Below are 26,759 nucleotides of genomic sequence, written 5' to 3'. Positions count from 1 at the left end.
TATGGCCTGACTGAGAAAAGCAAAAAGTGCAAATTACATTGAAATGGGCAGAAGAGAATGAATATCCCAAAGAAGGTGGGCAGGTGGTCAACACAAAAAACCAAGGTCTTTCTCATTTCAGTTGCCTCCCCAAGCCTGCAAATAAATACCAGTCACTAATAAGCAATGCACTTTACTGAAGATGAACCAAACAGGTAGCAAAAGAGGTCACCACAGAAGGAACTCACCTCCAAATTCTGTCGTCTAGTGTTAAGATGGAAGAACTTGTGTTAGCATCCAGAAGTGACATGAGGTATTGTACAAACCAGCAGCAGGCAAGGTAGGCACCAATCCAACCAAATTCCTTATTCTTACCTTGTGTGCAGTGTTAAAAATTAGCCAGGCACCAGGTGCATTTTGCACCTGGCTTTTGATCATTTGAGACCAAGTGAAGGTACCTGAGCACCAGGATGGGGCCTGACATTTCCACCATCTGGAGGTGCATGCCTGGGGATCATTGGATCTGGACCGTTTTCACACATTTATGCTCAATCCTGTAGAATTCTATCAGTTATATATTATCTGCACAATCAGAATGAATTTCTGGAACCAAAATGCTTTTTCTGTGCAGCCTTGGCAGGAACAGTCACCATTAAGAAAAAGAGGCTGGAATAGGCCAATAAATATGTGGATTGTCCCTGGATCAAGTGGCTTTTCTTCTTTAAGTTCTCAAAGCTCTTAACCTAGCTCAAGGTTGTCATCTGAACTAGCCAGATGTTTAACTGAAAATGTTTAACACAATCCATTATTTGAAAAATAAGACTTTAGAGTGCCTTACCAAAAAATGTCAACTAGACATTCCGTTTTGGAGACTGTAAACTTGGTCTAAGAAGCCATTTGGTGCCTAGCTTATATATCTGAGTTTCTAACACTGCTTGTGTGCCTCAAAACCCAGCAAGGATGTAAGGCAGCCTTGTCCTCTTACTATTGACTGAACTCCCAGATTCCCCACTCCTTCCTTGAGTGTTCTTCTGAGCAGACCAAAATAAATACTCTTGCAATCAAGAGTTGCAGAAGTGGACTCAGTCAGTTCACTGGCAAGATAAAATTACTTCGAGCCTGTGAGATGGGGCAGGCTGCACAATTCTAGTAAGTATACTGGCTTCAGCAGTCACAATAACTCCTTACAAGAAAGGCCAGATTTGTCAGGATTGACCCTTGTATGGGCCAGTAAGCACCATGGAACAGGAGACAAATCCAAAAACCTCTAAGCTGGCCGCATCTCAAAAAGTTACTCAAACTTTGAGCTGTACTGAATCAAATATATTTCACATGCAAACAGCACAAAGCACCTACAGTGCCCCTCATGAAAGACTAGAGCCACCTTTTGGGTTGAAATGTATCCATCACAGCAGAGCAGAAGCCAGAATTTCCTGGCTTCCACTTCAGAGCTAATGATAAATGATGCTCTTTGCTGGTGCCAAGTACCAGAGCTAAAACACTTTTCATGCTGTAGCAAATAAATTTGCTTCAATTCCCAGAATGTTAGTCTTTCTCTTACTATCTAGGAATCTGATTCCTTTGAAATTAGAAGGAAAGGAAAGGACAGTGAAGGAGAGAAATGATCATCTCAGAGAATGTGGCCACAACCCCACTTTAATTTTAGACAAAGGTATTGCTGAATGAAGCAGTCCCTTGCAACTTAGAATCCCTCTGACTGCTTAGAGCTCTAATATATCTCCCATTTCTGGGGTCAAAAGCTCTGCTGCTGAAAATCAGGAATCCTATTTGCAGACAAATCTGGAAAACTATACTTTCCATCTTGCCATCTGCTCCTTTTCCACTACTGGTGACAACTCCTCACACCCACTGCATGGCACTTCTGCATAGAACTCCAGGTTGGCCATTTCTTCTACATGAACATGGATCTAGCATCCCTTCACCAAGAAATTTTCATAGGTGGGCTAACATGCCTTTAATGACTTAAGTTCTCTCTTGGAGTAAAGGAGGAGGTTCCATCAAGGAAGAGATACATATAATTTAATAACACAAAATGGCTGTCTAAAATTGCCCTGGGAAAACAGGCATGTCACCTCTCAGTTCTCTGTGCCCTTGATGAATCAGAGACTCTTTTAGCAAAGTCAACTAAATATATGCAGTCCTAGCATTATTCTTGTTGCCTAGAGAAAGGCAAAGCCAAAGATTGGATACCTGCAAAAAGTTTGGGGCTGGTTGGATGACAAGGACAAGATGTGCACAGTATGTTGGTCTCCAAAAGTTTAGCATGGAAATGGTTACATTAAAAAGAATTGTTCTAGCTTGCAACTCAAACATGACATAACCGCTAATTTTGAATATACAGTATTTCCTTTTGTTGCTCTGGAATTACCACATTTTCTCCACTTCTGACTGGCTGATCCATCTTCAGGAGCTATTAAGCTATGGAAGAACATGATTTGGAGGAACCAGCTGCAAAATTTCTGGATGACAGGTCATTTCAGGCCAGGATCCAGTTAGCCTACATGACCTGAAAGTTATCACTTTGCAAGCTTTCAGCAAGGCAGAGACAACTTCAGCCATCTGTGAGTGTGTCCAGGGTGTGGTGTCTAGATTCCTTTTAAGCTGGGCTAACAGCCAAGGAATTTCTTGGCTACTGGACGTAACTAACCCCTATATAGTTTCTGGTAGCTACGTATTCATGCATCAATTTACCCTTGTGATAGATGTATGAGTTATACATATATAACATGTTTGTTTTAACTCCTCCTTCATGAGAAGATTCAAAGAAACATTTAAAATATACACAACTCACACACACTCCAGATAGGTTAACCTGTTTCCTGCTTGATTATTATAAGAAGCTATCTCCAGGTAAAAATTGATGGTAAGCATAGACAACTAAAGATAATTTCTAAATTAAGTTTTGTACCTGGAGCACACATTCTATAAAGAATTTTGGTTCAGACATTTCTTCTGATGAACCTATCCTGAAATGAGGATGTGGGGTCAGAAAGCACCATCAAATAAACCTGAACTTGCATAATCTACTTCCCTGGTATACAATTTCTCTAGGGGGTGGCAGAACACTTTCCGTCCAAATGCAGATTTCTTGGTGGGAGCACAAATGAATTAAAGGGAAGGGAAAACCCTAATTTACATTTCAAAAGCTGTGTAACCATTTCAAGTTGAGCTTTGCACAGCACTAGAGAGATGTTCAGTGCATGCAATGGTTGTGTGTGTGTGTGTGTGTGAGAGAGAGAGAGAGAGAGAGAGCGCATGACCTTTTGTGAGGGGAGATAAAAGTAGTGTTGAAATTCCCCAGGCACATTTTGTGACTGACACAGGTCCAACTGCAACCACATGGAGATCTCTGGATACAGGTTGACAGCTGAGATCTAGCTTTCTTCAGCAGGTAAGCAGAAGAACATTTATACTTCACATGGTTCACCACCCCTCTTCTAAATTAATCCCTACAACGACCCTGCAAGGTAGGTTAAGAGGCTATGATTGGCCCAAGGTCACCCAGTGAACTTCATGACTAAGTAGTGATTTAAACCCTGATCTCCCAGGTCCTAGTCTGGCACTCTAACCACTACACCACACTGGCTTCCTAAAGCACTTTTGTTATGGGGCAGCTACATAAATTAAGTAGGTAAATAAATATGAGGAAAGCAAAATGTTACTTAGAGAAGGATCTGAAATATATTCCTTGAAGCTTGAATTTGTTTTATCCTGGATTGTTTTATTTGATGATTTAATGTGTTATAGACTGCTCTGATTCCCCCCCCCCCCTTTAAAATATAAAGTGGTACAGAAATGACTCAGCAACAACAACAACTTCCACTGGCGGGGGTGGGGGGATCAAATGTAGGAAACTATGAGCACATGAAACCAAACATTCTGTGGTGTTCCTTTTTGGCTATAGACAAACATAATAGTTTAAAATCTTAATGTAAAGAACAGGGAAAACCAGGTTCCACCTAGAAACAGCTTTTATCCAGTGTTAGATACTCAGATATATACGGTAATCATCAAATAGCACCTTAAACCTATGTTGCTAGATGCCACAATGGAATATCTAGGTGCCATTTCTTCCTTTTATTACAGTAAAGGATTTTTGTTTTGGGATTGAAAGGACTTTGTTTAACCTTAACCCCTTTGTTTTGTGCTTTATGAGATCTTGATGTCCACAGAAGACAGGTGGATGGCACAGTGTCAGTATTTGTGAAAAACCCCTTGCCTGCTCTTTAAGATTAAAAAAGGGCATTACCCCCTCCCTGCAATGCTGCAGCTGAAATGCTTCCTTATACTTTGTACAGATCCTTCTATGCAGAGTAAAAGGCAGTTTTCAACCATATCCAGCCCAGCAGTGCAGTAAGAAGGGCTGAAAATATTCCATGTATGGGTAGGCATGTATGCAAAGCGTTGTGTGAGACTGCATGTCTGGTTAATGTGTGAACTGCTATGTGTATGTTTGTGTGTGCTGTACATATGGTGACTGTGTGGTTATGTGCAGGCGCTGATCCTTGCAGTGGTAGCTGAATGTCATTGCGGCCCTTAGGCCAAAGAAGACTAGCCACCCTGCTTCAAAACATGCTGATTTAGAACAAAACGATGTCTTTATGTTATTTAGGAAGATATACATTAAGTATATGTAACAGCTTAAATGAGTAAGCAATACTTTCACTTGTGCAGAATTTTTTTTTATTATTTGTGCTGAGCTGCATTAGGATGGAAGCTGGCAACTAATTACAAGCAAATATACTGTATGATTTAACAAAGTGCATAAGTATTAAGATAAAGATAAGTACACATGCATGAACCAGACCATTTACCTGGACACCAACCCTGCCAAACTGTCCAGAAGCAAAAATTAGTAGACTGACTAGAAGGGTGCTTTTTCTTTGAGGCGAGAAGTGTGTGTCGTTAGGGTGGCCGACATACTCAAAAATTCATGACTTGAGGAAATGTACTATTCTGAGTAAGTTGCAGAGCTCATGCAAGTTAAGAGGAGATAAACAGAAGTGTGAAATCCCCAGGGCGGTCAGTGAATACTGGATGACATCTATTAAAGCTAGATTCCATCTGCTATGATGGCTTGCCAGTCCCTAGCCTGCAATATCTAGTCAATTAAAATAAATATATTATCTGTGTGTCTTCAGTAATGCAGTTGATGTAATAACTGACCTCAAGCGGAAGGTGTTCCCTCCACCCTGCAATTGTTTTATTTTATATAGAAAAGCAGTCCTTTAACTCCATGGTCACAAAAGACCAAATTAAGCTTGACAAACCCATTATAATCTGATATAAGATGTTCTGAAAGTCCAATTAAAAATAATCTCTTCTTATCTACCTTAGAGAGCTCTGACACAATAAAGTTCTTGAGATACTTTATTTGTGTATGTAGCAATTATAAAGGTATTTTCCACACGGGGCCTCATGCAAGTAGAGACTTGGAGAGGACATAGTAACACAGTATATTGCTACAATTGTTTGCAAACATGTTGTACACAGGTATGGCAAGAGATTAGAGGATACTTGGCTTCTAAAGGAAGATATGTGTGTATTTTAGATATGATAAGTGGGGAAGACAAGATGTTTTAGAGCTGTTTATCCCTCAGGCAAGAAGAGACATCTTCTTCCAGTCTATTAAATATTAAAGCCTCTAACGTGTTATTGTGTGCATGCCGCAGCGCTCACAGGTTGTATACCACTGAGGAGAATGCTTGTTTGCTTGCTCTCATTTCTCCTCAAAGAACTACTTTTTTATTTAAAGTTACAAAGAGAGAGCCAGTTTGCTTCTCATCACAAATATGGTTCTGAGCAGCTAACTGGGCAAACATGGAGGAAAACCAGGAAACATAGATCCTCAAATTTGTGTATAAGAACAGTTATACTAGGATAAGACTAAAGGTTCATGTAGCCCAGCATCCTGTTTCCTACAGCAGATACACAGAAGCATTAGCAGGGCCTACCTTGATGGCAATAGCCCACTTCAGATACTGTTCCCCACCAGACAGGTACAGTGGTACCTCGGGTTACATACACTTCAGGTTACATACGCTTCAGGTTACAGACTCCACTAACCCAGAAATAGTGCTTCAGGTTAAGAACATTGCTTCAGGATGAGAACAGAAATCGTGCTCTGGTGGCGCGGTGGCAGCGGGAGGCCCCATTAGCTAAAGTGGTGCTTCAGGTTAAGAACAGTTTCAGGTTAAGTACAGACCTCCGGAACGGATTAAGTACTTAACCCGAGGTACCACTGTATTCAGCAGCACTCACCAACACAGACAAGAAAACAATGTTTTTCTTCCTGGTGAGCAAATATGCTCAGAGGCCATATGACTGTGTAGTGTGAAAGCTTACAGCCTGAATTCATGCACAGTTAAGTGCACCTAGTTATTCATACAATGGCAAAAGCAGTGGTGAGAGAAAGACAATCTATTGTGTGCAGGAGCACTTTTACTACATTCCCAATGACTAGTAGGGCTGGGCGATATCAGCTTTTCAACATTGCGGCATATCACCAAACATCACAGTCTGGCAATCTACCACGGTGTTGAAAAAACAAGCTGCGTTGGCCTCAGCCTGAGAGGCGCTGGGTGAAATTGCTGCAGCTAAGGCTGAGGGAGCTGAGGCAGTTTCACCCCAGCGCCTAGTGGGCTGGGACAATGCAGCTTGTTTGTACGGCTCAGCTGGGGGGCGGGAGGGCTCCCGATCCCAAGCTGAGCCATCCCAGGTGTTCCTACCACTTGTGGACGAGCAGGGAGAGCACAGTGGATCCTTTGCGCTGCTCTGTCGGGGATGGGGAGGGCTCCCATCCCTGGTGCTCCCCCAGCTTGCACATTAGCCAGTGCTGGGCTGGGGGATCCTTTAACTGCTCGGCTGAGGGGAGCAGCAACTGCACACTCCTCAGCCAAGCAGTTTAAAGATGCAGAAGGAAGAACAAGCTGTACTGGTGCCTCGTCAATGCAGCTTATTTTTCTCCCTCTGCACAGTATGAGGGCAGAGTGGGATGGCAATTTCACTCATATATTGCTGGTGAAACTGCTACCACTCCTGAGTCCCTCTGCTAGCAAAGGTTGCTGGAGGAAGTCGCTAGCAGAGCAACTCAGGTGCGGTGGCAGTTTCACCAATGATATACCGCCGGGTGAAGCCAGTAACACGGTCTGGTCCTCATACCGGTCCTGGGCAATATGTCACCCAGGCCTAGTGACTAGCAGAAATAATTTTTGGCAGCCAAGTTCAGACACCTTTACTGATCTCTGCATATAGTTATTATTGCTAGCAATCTATTTTTCTGCCAATAATTTGTATAAACCTCCTTTAAGGCAAGTAAACCAATGCCCATAATATCTTGTTGAAAATTCTATTAAAGAATTATGATTCTGGTGTACACATCATGCACAGGAAAATATATATATAAAGATGATCTCTGGTGCAGGGGGGAAATGGAGTAGTATTCAGGAAGCCCCACCAGTATTTGAATGGTATGTTCAAAGGTACACAAAATCCTGTTCAGTTGCCTCACATCTACCCTTCTATCAAGAAAACCCGTCTTGCAATATGCTGGGACTTGCTGTTTTCTCATTTTTCCTCCTGCCAATTAAAGTTGGTCATTATCCATCATCATCTAGGAATCCTTCCTTAAGTCTCTGTATCATAACCCAATGAATTGCTACAATTGGATCCTGCCCTTCACAGTATTTTTGCTGCTCAATAGCCATAAACAGATGAAATGAAGAAAATGAAGACATTTAATCAGGATTCCCCAGTGAGGTCCACTGCTCACTAGAGATTTCAACCTAGATCTCCCACATCTAAGGTAAATACTCTAGCACTCAACCACCCTAGCTCCTCTAGCTCCTGACCCTTTTATTTAAGGATTCCAGTTTCTCCATATGCGTGTGATCTTCGGCTGAAGGATGGTATATAAATTAATTAATTAATTAATTATGCAACTATCATACAGCTCTCACCAGGACAGCCTCCCACTCTTCTTGCCAAGCTAATTCCCCTTCCTTCTATTGACTATTGACTGTTTGGCTCCGAAGCGCCCTCTCCGATTGCATGGAGCCCGGACAGCCCTGTGGTTTTCCACGGATCTGAGGGCAATGAAACAATCGTTGAGACGGCTAGAGTGCCGGTGGCGGATGACCCATTCTGAAGCTGACCGGACACAGGTTAGAGCTCAGTGTCGAGCCTACCAAGTGGCGGTAGCGACGGCGAAGAAGGCTTTCTTCGCCGCCTCTATTGCATCTGCAGAAAACAGCAGCAGGAGACTTTTTCAGGTGGTCCGCAATTTAGCGGAACCACCTGCTACATCGGGGCCCAGTACGGGCCACATGATCTCCTGCAATGATTTTGCAAAGTTTTTTGCAGATAAAGTCGCTCAGATTCGGGAAGAGGTAGACGCCACCGTGGGAGCAGGGCCAGGGCGGGAGAGTGCTAGAGTCCTGTCTAGTCAAATTGCGTGGGATCAATTCCAATCTGTTACCTCCGAGGATGTGGACAGGCTGCTTGGACGAGTGAAACCAACCACCTGTCTCCTTGATCCTTGCCCATCCTGGCTTATAAAAGCTAGCCGGGAAGGGCTGGGCGATGGGCTTCGTGGGGTGGTGAATGCTTCCCTCCGTGAGGGAGCCTTCCCAGACCCGCTGAAAGAAGCGGTTATTAAACCGCTTCTTAAAAAACCATCTTTAGATGCGGCCACGATGGCCAACTATCGCCCAGTCTCAAATCTTCCATTCTTGGGCAAGGTGATTGAGGGTGTGGTTGCTGAACAACTCCAGGCACGCCTGGAAGAAGCGGACCATTTGGATCCCTTCCAATCGGGATTCAGGCCTCATCACGGGACTGAAACTGCCTTGGTCGCACTGGTTGACGATCTCCGGCGGGCTAGGGACAAAGGTGAGAGCTGTTTCCTAGTTCTGCTGGATCTCTCAACGGCGTTTGATACCATCGACCATAACATCCTTCTGGACTGTCTTGAGGGGCTGGGAGCTGGGGGCACTGTCATACAGTGGTTCCGCTCCTTCCTCCTGGGCCGTGTTCAGAAAGTGGTGGTGGGGGATGAGTGTTCAGACCCCTGGGCTCTCACTTGTGGGGTGCCTCAGGGTTCTGTCCTCTCCCCCATGCTTTTCAACATCTATATGCAGCCGCTGGGAGAGATCATCAGGGGGTTTGGGCTGGGTGTTGATCAGTATGCAGATGATACCCAGCTCTACCTTTCTTTCAAATCAGAACCAGTGAAGGCAGTGACAGTCCTGTGTGAGTGTCTGGAGGCGGTTGGAGGATGGATGGCGGCAAACAGATTGAGATTGAATCCTGACAAGACAGAAGTACTGTTTCTGGGGGACAGGAGGCGGGCAGGTGTGGGGGATTCCCTGGTCCTGAATGGGGTAACCGTGCCCCTGAAGGACCAGGTGCGCAGCCTGGGAGTCATTTTGGACTCACAGCTGTCCATGGAGGCACAGGTTAAATCCGTGTCCAGGGCAGCTGTGTACCAGCTCCATCTGGTATGTAGGCTGAGACCCTATCTGCCCGCGGACTGCCTCACCAGAGTGGTGCATGCTCTGGTTATCTCCCGCTTGGACTACTGCAATGCGCTCTACGTGGGGCTACCTTTGAAGGTGACCCGGAAACTACAACTAATCCAGAATGCAGCAGCCAGACTGGTGACTGGGAACGGCCGCCGAGACCATATAACACCGGTCTTGAAAGACCTACATTGGCTCCCAGTACGTTTCCGAGCACAATTAAAAGTGTTGGTGCTGACCTTTAAAGCCCTAAACGGCCTCGGTCCAGTATACCTGAAGGAGCGTCTCCACCTCCATCGTTCTACCCGGACACTGAGGTCCAGCACCGAGGGCCTTCTGGCGGTTCCCTCACTGCGAGAAGCCAAGTTACAGGGAACCAGGCAGAGGGCCTTCTCGGTAGTGGCGCCCTCCCTGTGGAACGCCCTCCCACCAGATGTCAAAGAAATAAACAACTACCAGACTTTTAGAAGCCATCTGAAGGCAGCCCTGTTTAGGGAAGCTTTTAATGTTTGATGTATCATAGTATTTTAATATTCTTTTGGAAGCCGCCCAGAGTGGCTGGGGAAGCCCAGTCAGATGGGCGGGGTATAAATAATAAATTATTATTATAATTATTATTATTCTCCGAATTCTTCTTTGCAAAAGCCCCCCAAGTTTGTGCGCTGAGCATTTTCAGGAACTAGATGGATTCCTTCTGTGCTTCCTCATACCAGTTGTCCCATGGTGGACAATATTCCCTCAACATGTTCTGCTTTCTCCATTCAGAGACTAACTTCCCTGGGTAAGCAGCATGTTACTTCTGCATTCTGTACAGCACCAAGGAACAGTCTGTGCAAAATAATATGTAAAATAGCAGTACCTCCCCAGACACCACTGAATTGTCCTTTATCATGCTGACTTGCATGTTTACCACTGCTGCTACTTTACTTAATTAGAGCAAGACAAAATGCCTGTGGGAAACCCATAGACAGGGCCCAAACACAAGAACTGTCTTCCCTCCTGAGGTTTCCAGCAAATGGTATTCAGAAGCAATACTGCCTCTTCAACTGTGGAGGCAAAGCACAGGCATTATGGCTAGTAGTCATCAATAGCCTTCCCCTCTATGAATTTGTCTAACCCTCTTTTAAAGCCATCTAAAGTGGTGGCCATTACTGCCTCTTGGGGGAGCGAGTTCATAATTTAACTACGTACTACAAGAAGAAGCACTTCCTTTTATCTGTCCTAAACCCTCCAACATTGGAGGTCCACGAGTTTTAGTGTTACAAGAGGGAGGGGAACTTTTTTTTCTATCCACTTTCTTCATGTCATGAATAATTTTATAAACTTTTATCATGTTACCTCTTAACTCAACTTTTGTCTCAACTAAAATGTGTCAAATGTTGTGAACTTTCCTCATAGCTGAGTCTCTTCATTGCCTTGACCATTTTAGTTGTTCTTTTCTAAATCTTTTCCACCTCTACAATGCCCCTTTTGAGGTGAAGTGACTGGAACTGTGCACAGTATCTCAAGTGCGGTTGAACCATAGATTTGCATAACAGCATTACGATAGCAGCAGTTTTATTCTCAGTTCCCTTCCTAATGATCCCTATCATGGAATTTGCCTTTTTCACAGTTGGAACAGTATCTTCATTGAGCTATCTACTGTGACCCCAAGGTCTTGTTCAGTTCAGACCCCATGAGCATATGCGTGAAATTAAATCTTTTGTCCCAACGTTACACTTGGCTACCATTAAGCTGTATTTGCCATTTTACTGCACACTCACTCAGTTTGGAGAGGTTCATTTGAAGTTGTTCACAATCTCTTTTTGTTTTAATTTAAGAAACCATACCATAATGACCAGCAATAAACATACAAAGAGCAATTAGCTGTTTTTTAAAGCAATTTACCAAATATGGGGCTTCAAGTCTTATTATTGAAGCAAAGGCCACCATGCCAATCTTCAGTCTAATCAAGGGCCAGAAGAACAGCAGCATATTTAGGATAAAGGTAAAGGTACCCCTGACCCTTAGGTGCAGTCGCAGACAACTCTGAGGTTGTGCACTCATCTCGCTCTACAGGCCGAGGGGGCCGGCGTTTGTTCACAGACAGCTTCTGGGGCATGACTAAGCCGCTTCTGGAGAACTAGAGCAGCGCACAGAAACACCATTTACCTTCCCACCAGAGTGGTACCTATTTATCTACTTGCACTTTGACGTGCTTTCGAACTGCTAGGTAGGCAGGAGCTGGGACCTAACAACGGGAGCTCACCCCGTCTCAGGGAATCGAACTGCCAACGTTCTGATTGGCAAGCCCTAGGCTCTGTGGTTAAGACCACAGCACCACCCACGTCCCATATATTTAGGGAATCCTGGTCTATTTTTTCACTGAACGGTAACAGAGCATGAATAAAGATACGGTAATGAACATCAATTTTGATGACAAAAAAGGCACAAATTTTATGATGGTTGTGATACTACTAGCTATGATAGCTGAGAATCAGTTTTTCGTGTTCAGAGACAGGATACTTCTAATTACCAGATGTTGGTGACAAACAGGATATGGTTCTCATATACACACACAGAAAAGGAGTTCTATCAAGCATTTAACCCACTATTGTTAATACTGACTAGCAGTTTATACTTTCTGAAACTTATCTAGGGTTTCAGAAAGGAGTCTTGCCGTCCTACCTGAATATACTAAACATTGAACATAGGACCTTTTGCATGAGAAGTATGTGTTCTTCCACTGAGCTAAATCCCTTACCCAAAGCTTGTCCACTATAACATGCTTGAGGGTTTCCTATGGGGATCTCACTGATCAGTGGCTGGGTCTAGACATATCAAAGAAACGATTCAGTTAAACACGTTATAAACTCACACAGGGAAATCCAATAGGGAAAGACGGGACTCCATGGCGGCATCTGGTGTCACAGTGTTATATTGCATATACAATGCATATAAAACACTTTTTCTTTAACAATCTAGCTGAGTCCAGTGCCACTGGTCAGACAGTACAGTATTAGAAGGACCTATGGCTTGATAGGTTAAAACAATTCTTGTGAAACATTGAAGAATACTTCCCCCCCCCAAGTGAGCAGAGATGCTGCTTTGCAGCGAATATTCCTAAAGTGCAAGACTACCACCTGCATACTAAATTAACAATCACGTTTGCTTCAAGTTGCTACACTAAAACACTACCCATCTATAAACACAGAACAACAGCTACAATGCAAAGTGAGATCTTTTCAAATGTGAGTACTGCAGATGAGAACTAAGTCTGGCATGAAAAAAACAAGATTTGTACATTTCTGAAAATGCTGCCTGGAAATTACTGTGGGTTACAGTGGTAAACCAAGACCATATTTTACTGTGCCTTCTATATCTACTTCCTGTTTGCATGCAAACACCATTAGACATTTGCATGTGTTAACTTGAAATGTAGCCAAGCATCCCATGTAAATCTGCTCTCTGAAAAAATCTGCATAATGTAATTAATAATAGTTCCAACATTTACACAGGTTAATTTATGCTGATAGGGAGAGCCATGGGGGTGGGGAACCAATCCTGTATAATTCTCAAACAACCTGGAGAACAAAGATTTTAGAATCATCTAGTGCAGGGATCGGGACACAGTGACTCCTGCTTTCCATCCAGCTCTAGCCAACATAGTAAATGGTCAAAACCTATGGGAGCTGTATCCAACAACACCTGGAAGGCCACATATTCCCCATTCTTGATCTATCATGAGGAAGTGTTGTGTCAAACTGTGAGTCACAGTTTACTGAGGATGCACAAACAAACTGAGAGGAATTTGTTTCTACTTCAAAAGTCTATTTCTATACTTCTGGCTAGTTTATATACATATTGTTGAATCTCATTATCAAAGACTTCCAGTCTGCTACAAAAACTGACAGAACATACCATCATATCCTTCTGGAGCTGCTGCCTGAGTTGGGGTGGGTGGCACTACTTTGTGGTGGTTCCGGTTCTACTTGGGTGGTCGTTTCCAGAGGGTGATGCTTGGGGAGTGCTCTTCAGCCCCATGCAGCATTCAATGTGGGGTTTATCAAGGTGTGATTTTATCCCCTATGCTATTTAACATCTACATGAAACCACTGGATGGGGTAATTTGGAGTTTTGGAGTATGCTGTCAGCAATGGGCTGATGACACACAGCTCTACTTCTCACTGATATCTACAGGTATGGCAGTGGATGTGCTGGACTGTTGTCTTGCCTCAGTAATGGACTGGATGAGAGCCAACAAACTGAGGCTCAATCCAGATAAGACTAGGGTACTGTAAGTGGGGGGTTCCTTAGACTGTATGGATGGGAGGTTGCCTGCTTTGGATGGGCTTACACTCCCTCTGAAGGAGTAGGTACGTGGCTTCGGGGCATTTCTGGATCATTTGCTTAAGACTATCTAGACAGGGATAGCCTAACTTCTGTCATCTATGCTCTGGTAATCTCTAGGTTAGAATACAGGGGTACCTCAGGTTACAGACGCTTCAGGTTACAGACACTTCAGGTTACAGACTCCACTAACCCAGAAATAGTACCTCAGCTTAAGAACTTTGCTTCAGGATGAGAACAGAAATTGTGCACCGCTGTCGCAGCAGCAGGCCCCATTAGCTAAAGTGGTACCTCAGGTTAAGAACAGTTTCAGGTTAAGAACGGACCTCCAGAACGAATTAAGTTCTTAACCCGGGGTACCACTGTACTGCAATGTGGGGCTCCAATGGTTTGGAAACTTCAGCTGGTGCAGAATTTGGTAGACCAATTCAAAGTGTTGGTTTTGACCACTGTCAGGTATGGAGGTGGTTGCTCGTGAGTAACCAGGCAAGACTCCGACCTGTCTTTTACAGGTTTTATTGGTGCAAACTATTTACAGTGCAGAACCCCAAAGTTCATGTCCGTCTCAGTCACTTGCAGATTCCAGGAGTGGCCCCTTCTGGTTTCTCCCCCAACATAATAACTTAAGACACCCCAAATCCCCGCCTCCCCTCCTTACGTTTCACCCCTCTGCGAAAGCTGGGCAGCGGAAATGGAACGTCTGTTTCCTAGCCAGCCAGGCTAGGTGATGTGCTCGGGCTCTCAGTAGCGTCTTCGAGCCCTCTCCTAGCCTGGCTACCTCCTCTACCCCTGCTCCACTGGAGGTGTGGCTTTCCCCACCACTGGACGAGTCGGCTCTCTGTATTCCCTCGCCCCCCTCCCCTGTTCCAATGGCAGTCCCCTGACAACCACACCTCAAGGACTGCTTTTCCCCATGAGAAGCAAACCGGACCCTGCAATCACCATCTGAGGATGAGAGGCCTGGAGGGAAGCAACATGAGAATGGGCCTTTTCTGCAGTGGGTCCCCATTTGTGGAATGCTCTTCCTAGGAAGGCTCGCCTGGCATCTTCATTACACATCTTTAGTTCCTCTTTAACCAAGCCTTTGGCTGATTAACATTCTATGTCCTTTTAAATGTGTTCTGTGAAAAGGGGTGATTGGTTTGTTTTGTTGTTCTTCATGGTTTTATTGTGTATTATATTTTTATGCTGTGAACCACCCTGAGATCTTCAGATGAAGGGTGGTGTTCAAATTAAATATAATAAAAATAAAATAAAATATACAGTAATGTAAATATAAAAAATGTGACGACCTACATTATTCATTAATTCCATAATTTAAATGTTGCCATTTTCCTTGACAAGGCTGAAATCCTGCTGTACCCTTAACCAGAAGTAAGTTCCGCACCATTTAATGGGACTTACTTCTGGGCAGATGTGTATGGGATTGGTCTGCAACTCTCCTAAATTATTTACAAGTTAATATCAAGCAAATACTACAATGTAGGGTGCTCTCCTAAAGTTCAGGAGAGTAACAAAAACAAGGTTCTGTCAGAAGTTTTACTGACACCTGACACCACAAACAACTGGAGAACAAAGGGACTAATTGGCTGGTGTCAGTGAAAGACTTTCCTACTAGCTTCTTTTCTTTGGCGATCACTCGTAGCAGAGTAATATTGTTTTCCATAAACACAGTTTTAACAATGAGTCCGCCTAAGCAATACTTTTTTTCTGCTCTCAATCATAGGCAACTCTCCTACTCTCCCCTATCCCATCACCAGTCTGCTTTTTTTTCCCCTCCCCTGGCTGTCTTATGGCCTGGAGTGAGAGGGGTTTTCCCCCTCCTTATATGGTGGCACTGTGGGTTAAACCACAGAGCCTAGGACTTGCTGATCAGAAGGTCGGCGGTTCAAATCCCTGTGACGGGGTGAGCTCCCATTGCTTGGTCCCTGCTCCTGCCAACCTAGCAGTTCGAAAGCACGTCAAAGTGCAAGTAGATAAATAGGTACCGCTCCGGAGGGAAGGTAAACGGCGTTTCCATGAGCTGCTCTGGTTCACCAGAAGCGGCTTAGTCCTGCTGGCCACATGACCCAGAAGTTGTACGCCGGCTCCCTCGGCCAATAAAGCGAGATGAGCGCCGCAACCCCAGAGTCGGCCACGACTGGACCTAATGGTCAGGGGACCCTTTACCTTTTATATCTTCCCTGCTGCAATTTCTCACAACTTTGGAAACAGGTTCAGAAATCCAGCTTGTGGATGAAAGCCAATTATATCCTCAGCTATTGATCCAATATAGTAAAGACTGTAGTAGATTTACTACAGGCTGCTGCTCTTTTTGCTCATGGACATAACAACACCAGGAATGAATTCACATTACTTCACAGCAGCTATTGGGAATAAGGAGAATATGCATTACTCTTTCAGGATGCAAATCATCTGTTATCCCAATATTTACAGCGTCTGAATGATGCAGCAGGTTTATTTATTCATACCACCAATGTTAATGAAATATGCCCATATTGTTGTCTCTGTGACTAGGAATGCATACCAAAAAAAAAGGGGGGGGGGATTCTGAAATGAAATGAGCTGCTCCTGTTGAAGTAAATCATAAAAGAGCTGCCTGCCCATATGAACACACAATGCTTTCAGGTCTCCCCAGGCAGACTGTGTTGTTTGTGGCTCTTCCCAAATCTTTCTCCCACCATTTGCTTGTGATTGGTTTTTATGATACTTTGCAGTTGTGGCGGGACACAGCAGCACACCAACATGACTGAGGATCTGGTATGGTGTGGGAAACTTCCAACTTGTTGTGCCATACTTCTGTCACCCCAAATCTTCTATAGTTGCCTCCCAAAGCTACACCTTCTTCTGTTTCATAGGGTAAGTATGAAACTAAGAGAGAGAGAGTTCTCACTCAGCCATTTGCGCCTATGCCCAACTTCTCAGACTCTCTTTGGATAGGTTCATTTTAAGGTGGTGTAGTGCCCTGTAACCTTCCACATGCTCAGCTGCTTCCTGCAGTCAGGCAGTTGGCATACTGGATCCATTGGCAATTCAAAGTGATCCCAGGCTCTGTTGCTTACTCCAGCTTACTGGTACTGTCAGCCATGTGGGAGAGGGATCTGTTGTTGTATATCACTCCACCTGCCTGCAATGGTGAGCGTATGTTTCAGTTTCGTAGGGGAAGAACTCAAATGTCCACTACCAGACCCACTAGCAGTCCTGGAGGCCAGGACACTATATGGTTTGCTTACACCATGAGTACATCTGCCTTATGATCACACACAATGTAGGACAGGTAGGGGTGTGTGACTGATTACTGCTTAAACTGTGGGACCATAACTTAATATAGACAGAGATTAAGTAATTCACTATGGCAGTCATGGAGAAGCACACACACCACTGAAGGATGATTGCATGAAAAACAAAACTCAGTTTAATTTTTAAGTCTCACACAGAGAATTTGAAGAAGGAGGGCATAAAGCACTACTAAAAACAAAATGCAGCAAGAATAAACTTAATGAAATCACACGCAACTACTAACCTTAAAAATGTCAACGATGCTATGCACAGGGTACCATATTGTCCCCCAATTATATGAACCCATTGCACTTATAGAGCTGCTTGCTGGCAGAGAAGCAGATTGTCTGAAAGTTTGCTAGAAGCAGACTGAAGCTGTGTTAGCAGTGAACCTGAAACTAACTTCCCAGCTTCAGCAAGACTACAGTCCTTTTAAGAATGTTGTTTACTCAGACAGCAAAGAGGTCCATCTGACTAGCAGACTTATACATGTCACAGATTTATTTCAAATGTTTATCAATCACTAAACATTACAAAATACATATGTATACAACAAAATAAAAGTACATCAAACAAAAACTGATAAAACAGTTATCAAAAAAGGAATTTGATGCTATCAGCAAGTTCACTCAACCATTTGGAGAAACATGTAAAAATAAAAAAAGATTTTCGCATCCAACAAAAGGTGTACAACGTAGGAGGCTGTCTAACTCCAATGGGCAGTGCGTTCCAAGTGTGAGCATTCTGATGACATTTTGCTCCAAATCTCCTTATAACTATACTCAACAGATTCATATAGAAGCTGCATGAAAGACAAAATGATACCTCATGTGACCCCAATAGCATAGTTGCCAAGAGGCTAGGCAGGCTCCCAGTGCTATTATCTGAAACAACCTGGCAGGTAGGGATGGAACCACTCAAGAACAGTTCTCTTTATTCCCATATTGCAGAGCCATGTCAGGAGTACACCTTGGTTGATAATTTTAAAAAGCTGCTGAGGGAAACAGTAACAGGGTCACACTCCCCCTATCCTTCTCTCAATAAGGCGCCTTTTTCCAGTGGGAATTCTTATTCCTATTAATTTCATTTCTATATCGCTTTATATTTTAAAGAAAAAATCTCAAAGCTGTTTACAGCACATTAAAGCATCAAATAAAACAACCGAGAATAAAACCAATTCAAGCTTCAAGGAAAATATTTCAGATTGTTCTCTAAGTAACATTCTGCTTTCCCCAAATTTATTTACCTACTTAATTTATGTAGATGCTCCATAGCAGAAGTATCTAGGAAGCAGTGTGGTGTCATGGCTAGAGTGTCGGACTAGGACCTGGGAGATCAAGGTTCAAATCCCCACTGAGTCATGAAGCTCACTGGGGGACCTTGAGACAGTCACAGCCTCTTAATCTACCACACAGGGTTGTTTTAGAAATTAACTGAGGATTGGGGTGAACCATGCACTTCTTGGAGAAAAAGGTAGAGTATAAATGCAATAAATGCTCTTCTGCTTACCTGCTTAAGAAAGCTATAGGGGCCAGCCAGATGGAGAAGTCGGTCGCCAACCTGGCATCCCGAGATGTCCACATGGTCACAATTGGACCAGCACAACACTAGGAAATCGCACCTAGCCTCTGGCTAATTTCTAACACTGGTTGGTTAGAAAATCCACAAATACATAAATAAGCAAGCAAGCAAACAGCCTGTTGGGTCAAATCAAGAGTCCGTCTCATCCAGCATCTTATTTCCGCATAGTGGCCTATTAGATGCCACCAAGCCCACAAGCACAGCATGAAATCACTAGTACTGCCTGCTGTGCGGTCTTCCCTATGCCAACAACAAACATGCCGGAGCATACTTCCACTAAATATGAAGGTTCTATTTAGCTTTCATGTCTAACAGCTGTCAATAGCCTATCCTCTATGAATTCATCAAATCCCCATTTAAATTAGCAGCACCAGTCACTTCCCACGGCATGGAATTCTGTATAATTTAATCATGCATTGTTTGAAGTACACTCTCATCTGTTCTACTGCAAGTTTTATTTCTGCATTTACAATTGTCTGTATCAGGAGGAGAAGCATGTCAGCAAGAGCTATGTCATAACCTTGGCTGATCCCAACTGCAAGAATTGGTATCTGAATTTGCATATTTTCCTCTTCCATTCCCAACCTTCTTTTCTTTCATGTCTACTCAACTGCAGTGCCTGTATTTTAAAATGTTTTTTCAGCACCTGGCAATTTTAGGCTACTATAGTGATAAAGTGATAACAAAATATACTTAAGTATATCTGCATTTTAAAAAAATAACCTTTGTCTTGCCTTAATTATCCTTTTATCTATCATAAAAAATCTCAGACATTTAGTCTCTCCTCATAGGGAAGGTGCTCCAATTCCTTGATCATTTCAGCTGCTCTGTTTTTTTTCAGCCTAGAAGTGTCTTTCCTACTATAATGCAGCTCAAGAACCGCAGGATCAGCAGAAGAGGATAAAAGGGCACACAGGCAGCTATTACAAGAACAGAAACATGCTGGTACTTCAATCTCTTGTAGTCACAGCAGGCACCTCTATTTTGGGTTGCATGTCGCCTGCTTCAGATGTTCTAATCATTTAAACAGACACATATAGATCCCACCACCACTAGGTACTGGCAGTGCGTAGTCAGAAATGGCTGGTGAGCAATATGTTAAAGGAAGACCTCTGCTGCCCCAGGAGGCAGACAAGACAGCAAAACTTATATTGCAGACACATCTTACTTGAATTGCATCAGCTGTTATAGACAAACAGAAGAAGGATGGTAAATAGAAATACAAAAGATTACCTTCATGTCTACAGTGAGGACTCTATACTACAAAAGAACCCAGAAAGGTAGCCCAAGGTATGCACTTTTATATACATAACTCGGATTTAGTATATAAAGCTCTTGGCTCAAGTTTTCATTTTAAACATTACCAAATGCTGATGTTTCAGGAATAGCCAGTACAAAGATAAACCAATAAATTATAGTTGCCAAGCTAATCAAACTTCCAACAGAACCAAATCTAGTCAGGTGAAACACAAAGCACATGGTTGGAACTCAAACCTAGACGCTTACCGGCTAAGCCAAGATAGTTTTTCATTTGTATGTCTTTTGGTACAAGCAAAATGACTCCAGGAAGAAAGAAATTAATATGCATAACAGGATTTCTGACACTCCATTTTAATTGTTTCTGCATCCAAAAAGTTAACTGTGCCAACTTCTGATTCAACTAAAAATACACGATTGTGATTTGAAAACTTCCAAAGTCCACGTCCAACGAGTTAAGCCTTTTCCTCTAGAAACAGCAAGCAGGTAGAATCATCACACACATATGTGTACAAATACGTATGTGCACATGTATATGTTGGCACACATGTATGCATGTGTAAGTGATGAACACAATCCTCCAAATATACACAATCCTTCACCAGAGGGCCTGCCACACTTGGTGAGCATGGGTGGTCCACTATTAGCATTATCAACTCAGCACACCAACGAAAGCTGGACAAGCCAACAGCAGTTGCACAATTCATGATTCATCAAGGATGACTTCCTTTTAGACCAAGCATAGAAAAAGTGATGCTCTCCAGGTGTTTCTGGCCTCCTACTCCCATCATTGCCAGTAATACCGCTAATGGTCAAGGTTGATGGGAGTTGTAGACCAACAACATCAAAGGAGGCACCAAATTGGCAATCCATGCTCTGGATTCTGGAGCCACTTAATCAGTCTATGGCACTCCTTTTGGCTAATTAAACCATCTATGGCCTTTTAAATGGAGGGAAGGTTATTGTTTTGTTTGTTACTGTGTTGTGTCTTTTTGTGCTTTTCTATTGTTATCCCTGCAATCCTCCGATGAAGCATGGTACAGTATAGAAATTTAATGATGGTGGTGATGATAAATAAATAAATAATTCCAGACTAGTTGGTGTCTCTGTCAAAAGGAAATTATCACAGCTTTCTACTTCCCAACATACAAGAAAAGCTTCTACAGAGCCAAGTGTCACTCTGAGAAAGGGAAAATTAAAGACAAAGTGTATACTGGATCACAACAGACAAGTCGGGTAAACAGGAAAGGAAGATACCCAACAGCTAAAAAAGCCAATGCAATTCTGGGCTGCATCAATAGGAGTATAGCATCTAGATCAAGGGACGTAATAGTGCCACTGTATTCTGCTCTGGTCAGACCTCACCTGGAGTACTGTGTCCAGTTCTGAGCACCACAGTTCAAGAAGGACACTGACAAACTGGAATGTGTCCAGAGGAGGGCAACCAAAATGGTCAAAGGCCTGGAAACGATGCCTTATGAGGAACGGCTAAGGGAGCTGGGCATGTTTAGCCTGGAGAAGAGGAGGTTAAGGGGTGATATGATAGCCATGTTCAAATATATAAAAGGATGTCATATAGAGGAGGGAGAAAGGTTGTTTTCTGCTGCTCCAGAGAAGCGGACACGGAGCAATGGATCCAAACTACAAGAAAGAAGATTCCACCTAAACATTAGGAAGAACTTCCTGACAGTAAGAGCTGTTCGACAGTGGAATTTGCTGCCAAGGAGTGTGGTGGAGTCTCCTTCTTTGGAGGTCTTTAAGCAGAGGCTTGACAACCATATGTCAGGAGTGCTCTGATGGTGTTTCCTGCTTCGCAGGGGGTTGGACTCGATGGCCCTTGTGGTCTATTCCAACTCTATGATTCTATTCTATGATTCAACAGGGAAACAATTGTAATAATTGTCAGCCATCTGACCCATTGTGATTGCAACTAACTTTTTCCTTCATGGTTTAATAACTTCTTACAGTGGTACCCCGCAAGACGAATGCCTTGCAAGACGGAAAACCCGCAAGACGAAAGGGTTTTCTGTTTTGGAGGCGCTTCGCAAGACGAATTTCCCTATGGGCTTGCATCACAAGACGAAAGCCCATAGGGAAATGCTGGCGGTCGGGAGCAAAGACTTTCGCCCACAGCCGGCCTTCAGAAGAGGACCTCTTCTGAAGGCCGGCGGGGGGCAAAAGTCTTTGCTCCCCCCCGCCTGCCTTCCCCCCCGCCTGCCCCGGGCGATCTTAAAATGCTGGCGGGCGGGAGCGAAGCGTTCGCTGCCGACCCCCAGCATTTTAAAATCTCCCCGGGACAGCAGAGAAGTCGGGAGCATTTTAAAATCTCCCCGTGTCCCGGGGAGATTTTAAAATGCTGGGGGGCTGCCGACCCCCAGCATTTTAAAATCTCCCCGGGACAGCAGAGACTTCTCTGTCCCGGGGAGATTTTAAAATGCCGACCCCCAGCATTTTAAAATCTCCCCCTGTCTCGGGGAGATTTTAAAATGCTGGGGGTCGGGAGCGTTCGCTGCCGACCCCCAGCATTTTAAAACGCTGTTCCGAAGCGGGGGGCGGGAACAGCTGCCCCAGCCGCCCCACTTCGGAACGCTGTTCCGAAGCGGGGAGGGGGGGCGGGAACATCTGCCCCAGCCGCCCCACTTCGGAATGCTGTTCCGAAGCGGGGAGGGGGGGCGGGAACAGCTGCCCCAGCCGCCCCACTTCGGAACGCTGTTCCGAAGCGGGGAGGGGGGGCGGGAACATCTGCCCCAGCCGCCCCTCTTTGGAACGCTGTTCCGAAGCGGGGAGGGGGGCGGGAACAGCTGCCCCAGCCGCCCCACTTCGGAACGCTGTTCCGAAGCGGGGCTGGGGGCGGAAACACCTTCTGAAGGCGGGCAGGGGGCGAAAGTCTTTGTCCCCCCTGCCTGCCTTCCCAGGGGCTTTTAAATCGCCCCGGACAGCGGAGAAGTCCTCCGCTGTCCAGGGCTATTTTAAAATGCCGCCCGCCAGCATTTTAAGATCGCCTGGACAGCGGAGAAGTCCTCCGCTGTCCCGGGGTTTTTTAAAATGCTGGGGGTGGGAAGAAAAGCCCTTGTCCCCCCCCCCAGCCTTCAGAAGAGGTCTGGGGACAGACTGTCCCCGGACCTGGTCTGAAGGCGGTTTCCCTAGGAACGCATTAATTGATTTTCAAGGCATTCCTATGGGAAACCGTGCATCGCAAGACGAAAAACTCGCAAGACGAAGAGACTTGCGGAACGAATTAATTTCGTCTTGCGAGGCACCACTGTATTTCTACTGCTGCATCCCTCTTTACTGTGTTACAAGCATTTGTTGCAGCTGTTGCAATTTCTCCATGCTCCAGGCTTTGCCTGCTTAGCTATGCCCTACGCTGCTCTAATTAGATTGGAATCAGTCTGTCAGAGTTCCATTCCCACCCCCAAGCCAAGGACCATGTTTTAGCTAATAATAAGCTCCACTGAAAACTGCCACACAGCATTTGCCTTGCTTCAGCAAAGCATAACTCCTGAGAAAACCCCCACCTCATTCTCCAACTCCAACCTGAAGGCTGGAACTTGTTTTGGTGCTGGGCACTGGGGGTGCTCAGAATGTCTTGCCCACTCACTGACAAAACAATCCCCTGCCCTTCCTCTATTCTAAGTGTACAGTTGGGCTTCAGAACTGTTCAGCCCACCCATCCCTCTCCAGCTCCAAACTTCGCGCTGGAGCAAGAGAGCAGGGGATTATCTCTGACCTCACACAGAAGCAAGCAGTCGAAATTAACAGGTTGTCAGTTGTTTTTTGTGACTCAGGAGCGCCACCTGACAACCAAGTTGAGATTCTTAAGTTTGCTTTTTTATATCTGCTGGCATATTTGTTATGGAGGGAGAAGTTTAAGTAGAATATTCTTACCTATTGAAATAGATAAGAAAACCATTCTGGTTTAGTTCTGGGTTCCGATCCTGCCCATTTGTGACAGTGAGTGAGATTTACTGGATGTGCGTTGTCTTCTTTTTGAACCCAGGTCTGCAGCATAAGACAGAGCGTCTTTCTAGTCCTTCCTGGAGATGAGTTAGCAAGGCTGATGACACCAAATTGTTCAGGGTAGTTTTTAACTAAAAGAGGCTGTGAGGTGTTCCAAAAGGATCTCTCCAAACTGGGTGAATGAGCATTAAAATGATAAATCTGATTCAGTGTCAACAAGTGTAAAGTGATGGATGCTGCCGGGGGCGGGGGGGGGGGATATCCTAACATTACATATATGCTTGTGAGGTCTGAGCAGCGACTCAGCAAGAACCAAGACCTCAGAATCATAGTGGATAGCTCAATTAAAATAGCGACCAGGTTGTGGCAGCAGTAAAAAAGGAGGAATTATATTTTAGAGATCATTAAGAAAAGGACTGAAAACAGAATTGGAAATATAATGGCCTTATACAATATGATGCAGCTACACTTGGAATACTTTGTCACCACATCTCTTAAAGGATATCATAAGCATCACCCTACCTTTTTAAAGATTTGCATGAGTGCTCCTGTACCATTTACAAGGGACTGCTTTCCTTTACAGAAATAAAAACATGAGGATTTTGAAAATAATTGTGTTCTGTGGGCATGAATGGATAGAATGAGACAATGGCAGCTCCACCTATCACAAAAGCTGTGACTCTGCAGACTAAAAGAAAAAGGGTTCTCCCCAGTAACAGCCAGTGTGATGTAGTAGTTAGAGTGTCTGTAGGACTAGGGCCTGGGAGATCAGGGTTCAAATCCCCACTCAACCATGAAGTTCACTGGATGTCACTGTCCTATACATGCCTAAATTTAAGTCCCACTGTGGTCTGTGTATGGCCTGTTTTGCAATGGCCAGTTATAACCCTCCAAACACCACAAATTGTAAAAAGAAACAAATAAATTATCTATGCAAAGTTGTTCACAGATTTATAAATATACAGATTTTGGCAAGCAACCCCCTCTAATTGATCAAAAGAGGTTTGGTTTCTACCTTTGCTAGAATAAAACTGCAGTCACATCTCTTCTAGATTGCTTTTCCACTTGATTGCTTCTGTTTTTTAAAAGCATTTGTCTTTCACGCAGAGCATTTAGTCCATCTTCGGCTATATCCCCCATCTTATCTTCATTTGCTTTGTGATCTTGCTTTTAAAAAATATTGTTGTGGCGACCATGACCTAGGTTTAAGATGCCATTTGGCTCCTATGTTTTATATCTCAGTTTCTAACACTGGAAGCAAGCTGTTCAGAAACAGGGTCCGGTATCCAGGGAGCGGGTGCAGGCTTGGCTACAAAGGTACCTATGAATTGGGAAGTGAGAAATAATCTCTCCAATAAAGGAAATGAAGGAAAATAAATGTGTTCATTTCATTGTACTTCAAATGGGAAATCGAGATCAGCTATCTTCCTTCCTCTAATTCTTTTTAGAATAAATTTAATCTCTGTATCCCCTAAGCTGTTTAGCTCATCAATACTGTGAAACTTAAATATATCCAACACACACCGATTTAGAGTAAGAAACATAGAGAGAGAAAACATCTATACACCTGCTTCTTACATTTAACCTCCCCAAGTCGGGGGACTATTAGGAAATCCTGTTGACCTTCCAGATCTATTATTCACAGACAACTGTTGATGGAATGGGCACAGTCCATAGTAAACCATGGACAATCAGCACCATCCAATTATTTTCTATTCTTTTCTATGATGTTGCCATTACTTCCTCAAGCAAGGTCCAAAAGCCAAACATATCAGAAGCAGGCTAAGAAACAAAATACAATACTTTTCCAAGCAACAAAGAGCAATATTTTCTGTACTGATACAAGAATCAGACTTCTTTGCAATTTTACTAAGACAATAAATGTCATATAGCATCCATGTAGAAGCTAAGCAGATTTGGTTTCAATGAGTACCATGTGAGAAAACTATACATGCTGCTTTGAGTTCCACAGAATAAAATGAAGATATAAATAAATATGTTTTAAATAAATGCTAAACAGTAGTAGTATTTATTAATATATTAGAATTCTAAGACCAACTATATTAGTATAACAAGAAACTAATATGAGCCTGCCTGAGAATTAAAACCTCCCTAGAAGGCTCTGCTCATATGCCTGTTCCAGCTTGTCAGGACAATTCAGCTGCAACAAGACACACAGCCTTTTCAGTAGTGGCCTCCAGACTGTGAAATTCCTTCCCAGCAGAAGTGCATTTGGCCTCATCACTGCTGATGTTTAAGCAGGCCTTAAAAACATTTCTCTTTGGATCACCTCATCTTAAAATACGGTCTCAGAATTAGATATTTTAGTACAAATGGTTTTGTTGGTTTTGTGGAAATTTATATCGATATTTGTAAAGTAGACCAGGTTTTTAAAAAATTGTTAACGCCAGTGCCTTATATAGTTTGTGTCTGTTTTATGATGTTGTGAGATGCTTGATGGGTCATGTCAAAAAGAGCAGTTATTTATTTTATAAATAAATGTAACTACATAGAAGTACAAAGAACCAAAACAGGAAACACGGGGGGTGGGGCAGTTGAACACGCAACTCTGACCAAACTATGACCTACTGAGTAGCAAAGATATCAATCAGTTCATCATCCAATATGAAGAACCCAAAACTCATGATCATATATTTCTTCATAGGTGATATCACAAAGTTAATCTTAAAAGTAAGATACTATTGATAGGATAATTGCTTCTTCCATGGGCTAGGTGAGGCTGATGATATTTCTACATGCAATGCCACAAAAACAACCAGAATATAGTTATGATGAGGACAACTCAAATAGCTTACATGCAACCATTTGTTTTGA

The 26,759-nt window shown here is 43.6% G+C and overlaps 2 protein-coding genes across 4 annotated transcripts in view; one reads left to right on the top strand and one right to left on the bottom strand.

The window, feature by feature from the left end:
- LOC308572799 (tigger transposable element-derived protein 1-like) overlaps positions 1 to 753 on the top strand; it is a 195,349-nt gene extending 194,596 nt beyond the window's left edge. Inside the window, exon 8 of the transcript XR_014001871.1 lies at positions 645 to 753. The gene's annotated coding sequence lies outside the window, so the exon portion shown is untranslated. The remainder of the gene's footprint in view (positions 1 to 644) is intronic.
- Positions 1 to 26,759, bottom strand: part of ZNF609 (zinc finger protein 609) — a 113,882-nt gene that overhangs the window by 26,639 nt on the left and 60,484 nt on the right. The gene's annotated exons all lie outside the window — the stretch shown is intronic.

Source organism: Podarcis bocagei, assembly GCF_964188305.1.
Source record: "Podarcis bocagei genome assembly, chromosome: 14".
NCBI classification, from domain to species: Eukaryota; Metazoa; Chordata; class Lepidosauria; order Squamata; family Lacertidae; genus Podarcis; species Podarcis bocagei.
The sequence above is the reverse complement of the archived record's forward strand: the minus strand, read 5'-3'. Positions and strand labels throughout refer to the sequence as shown.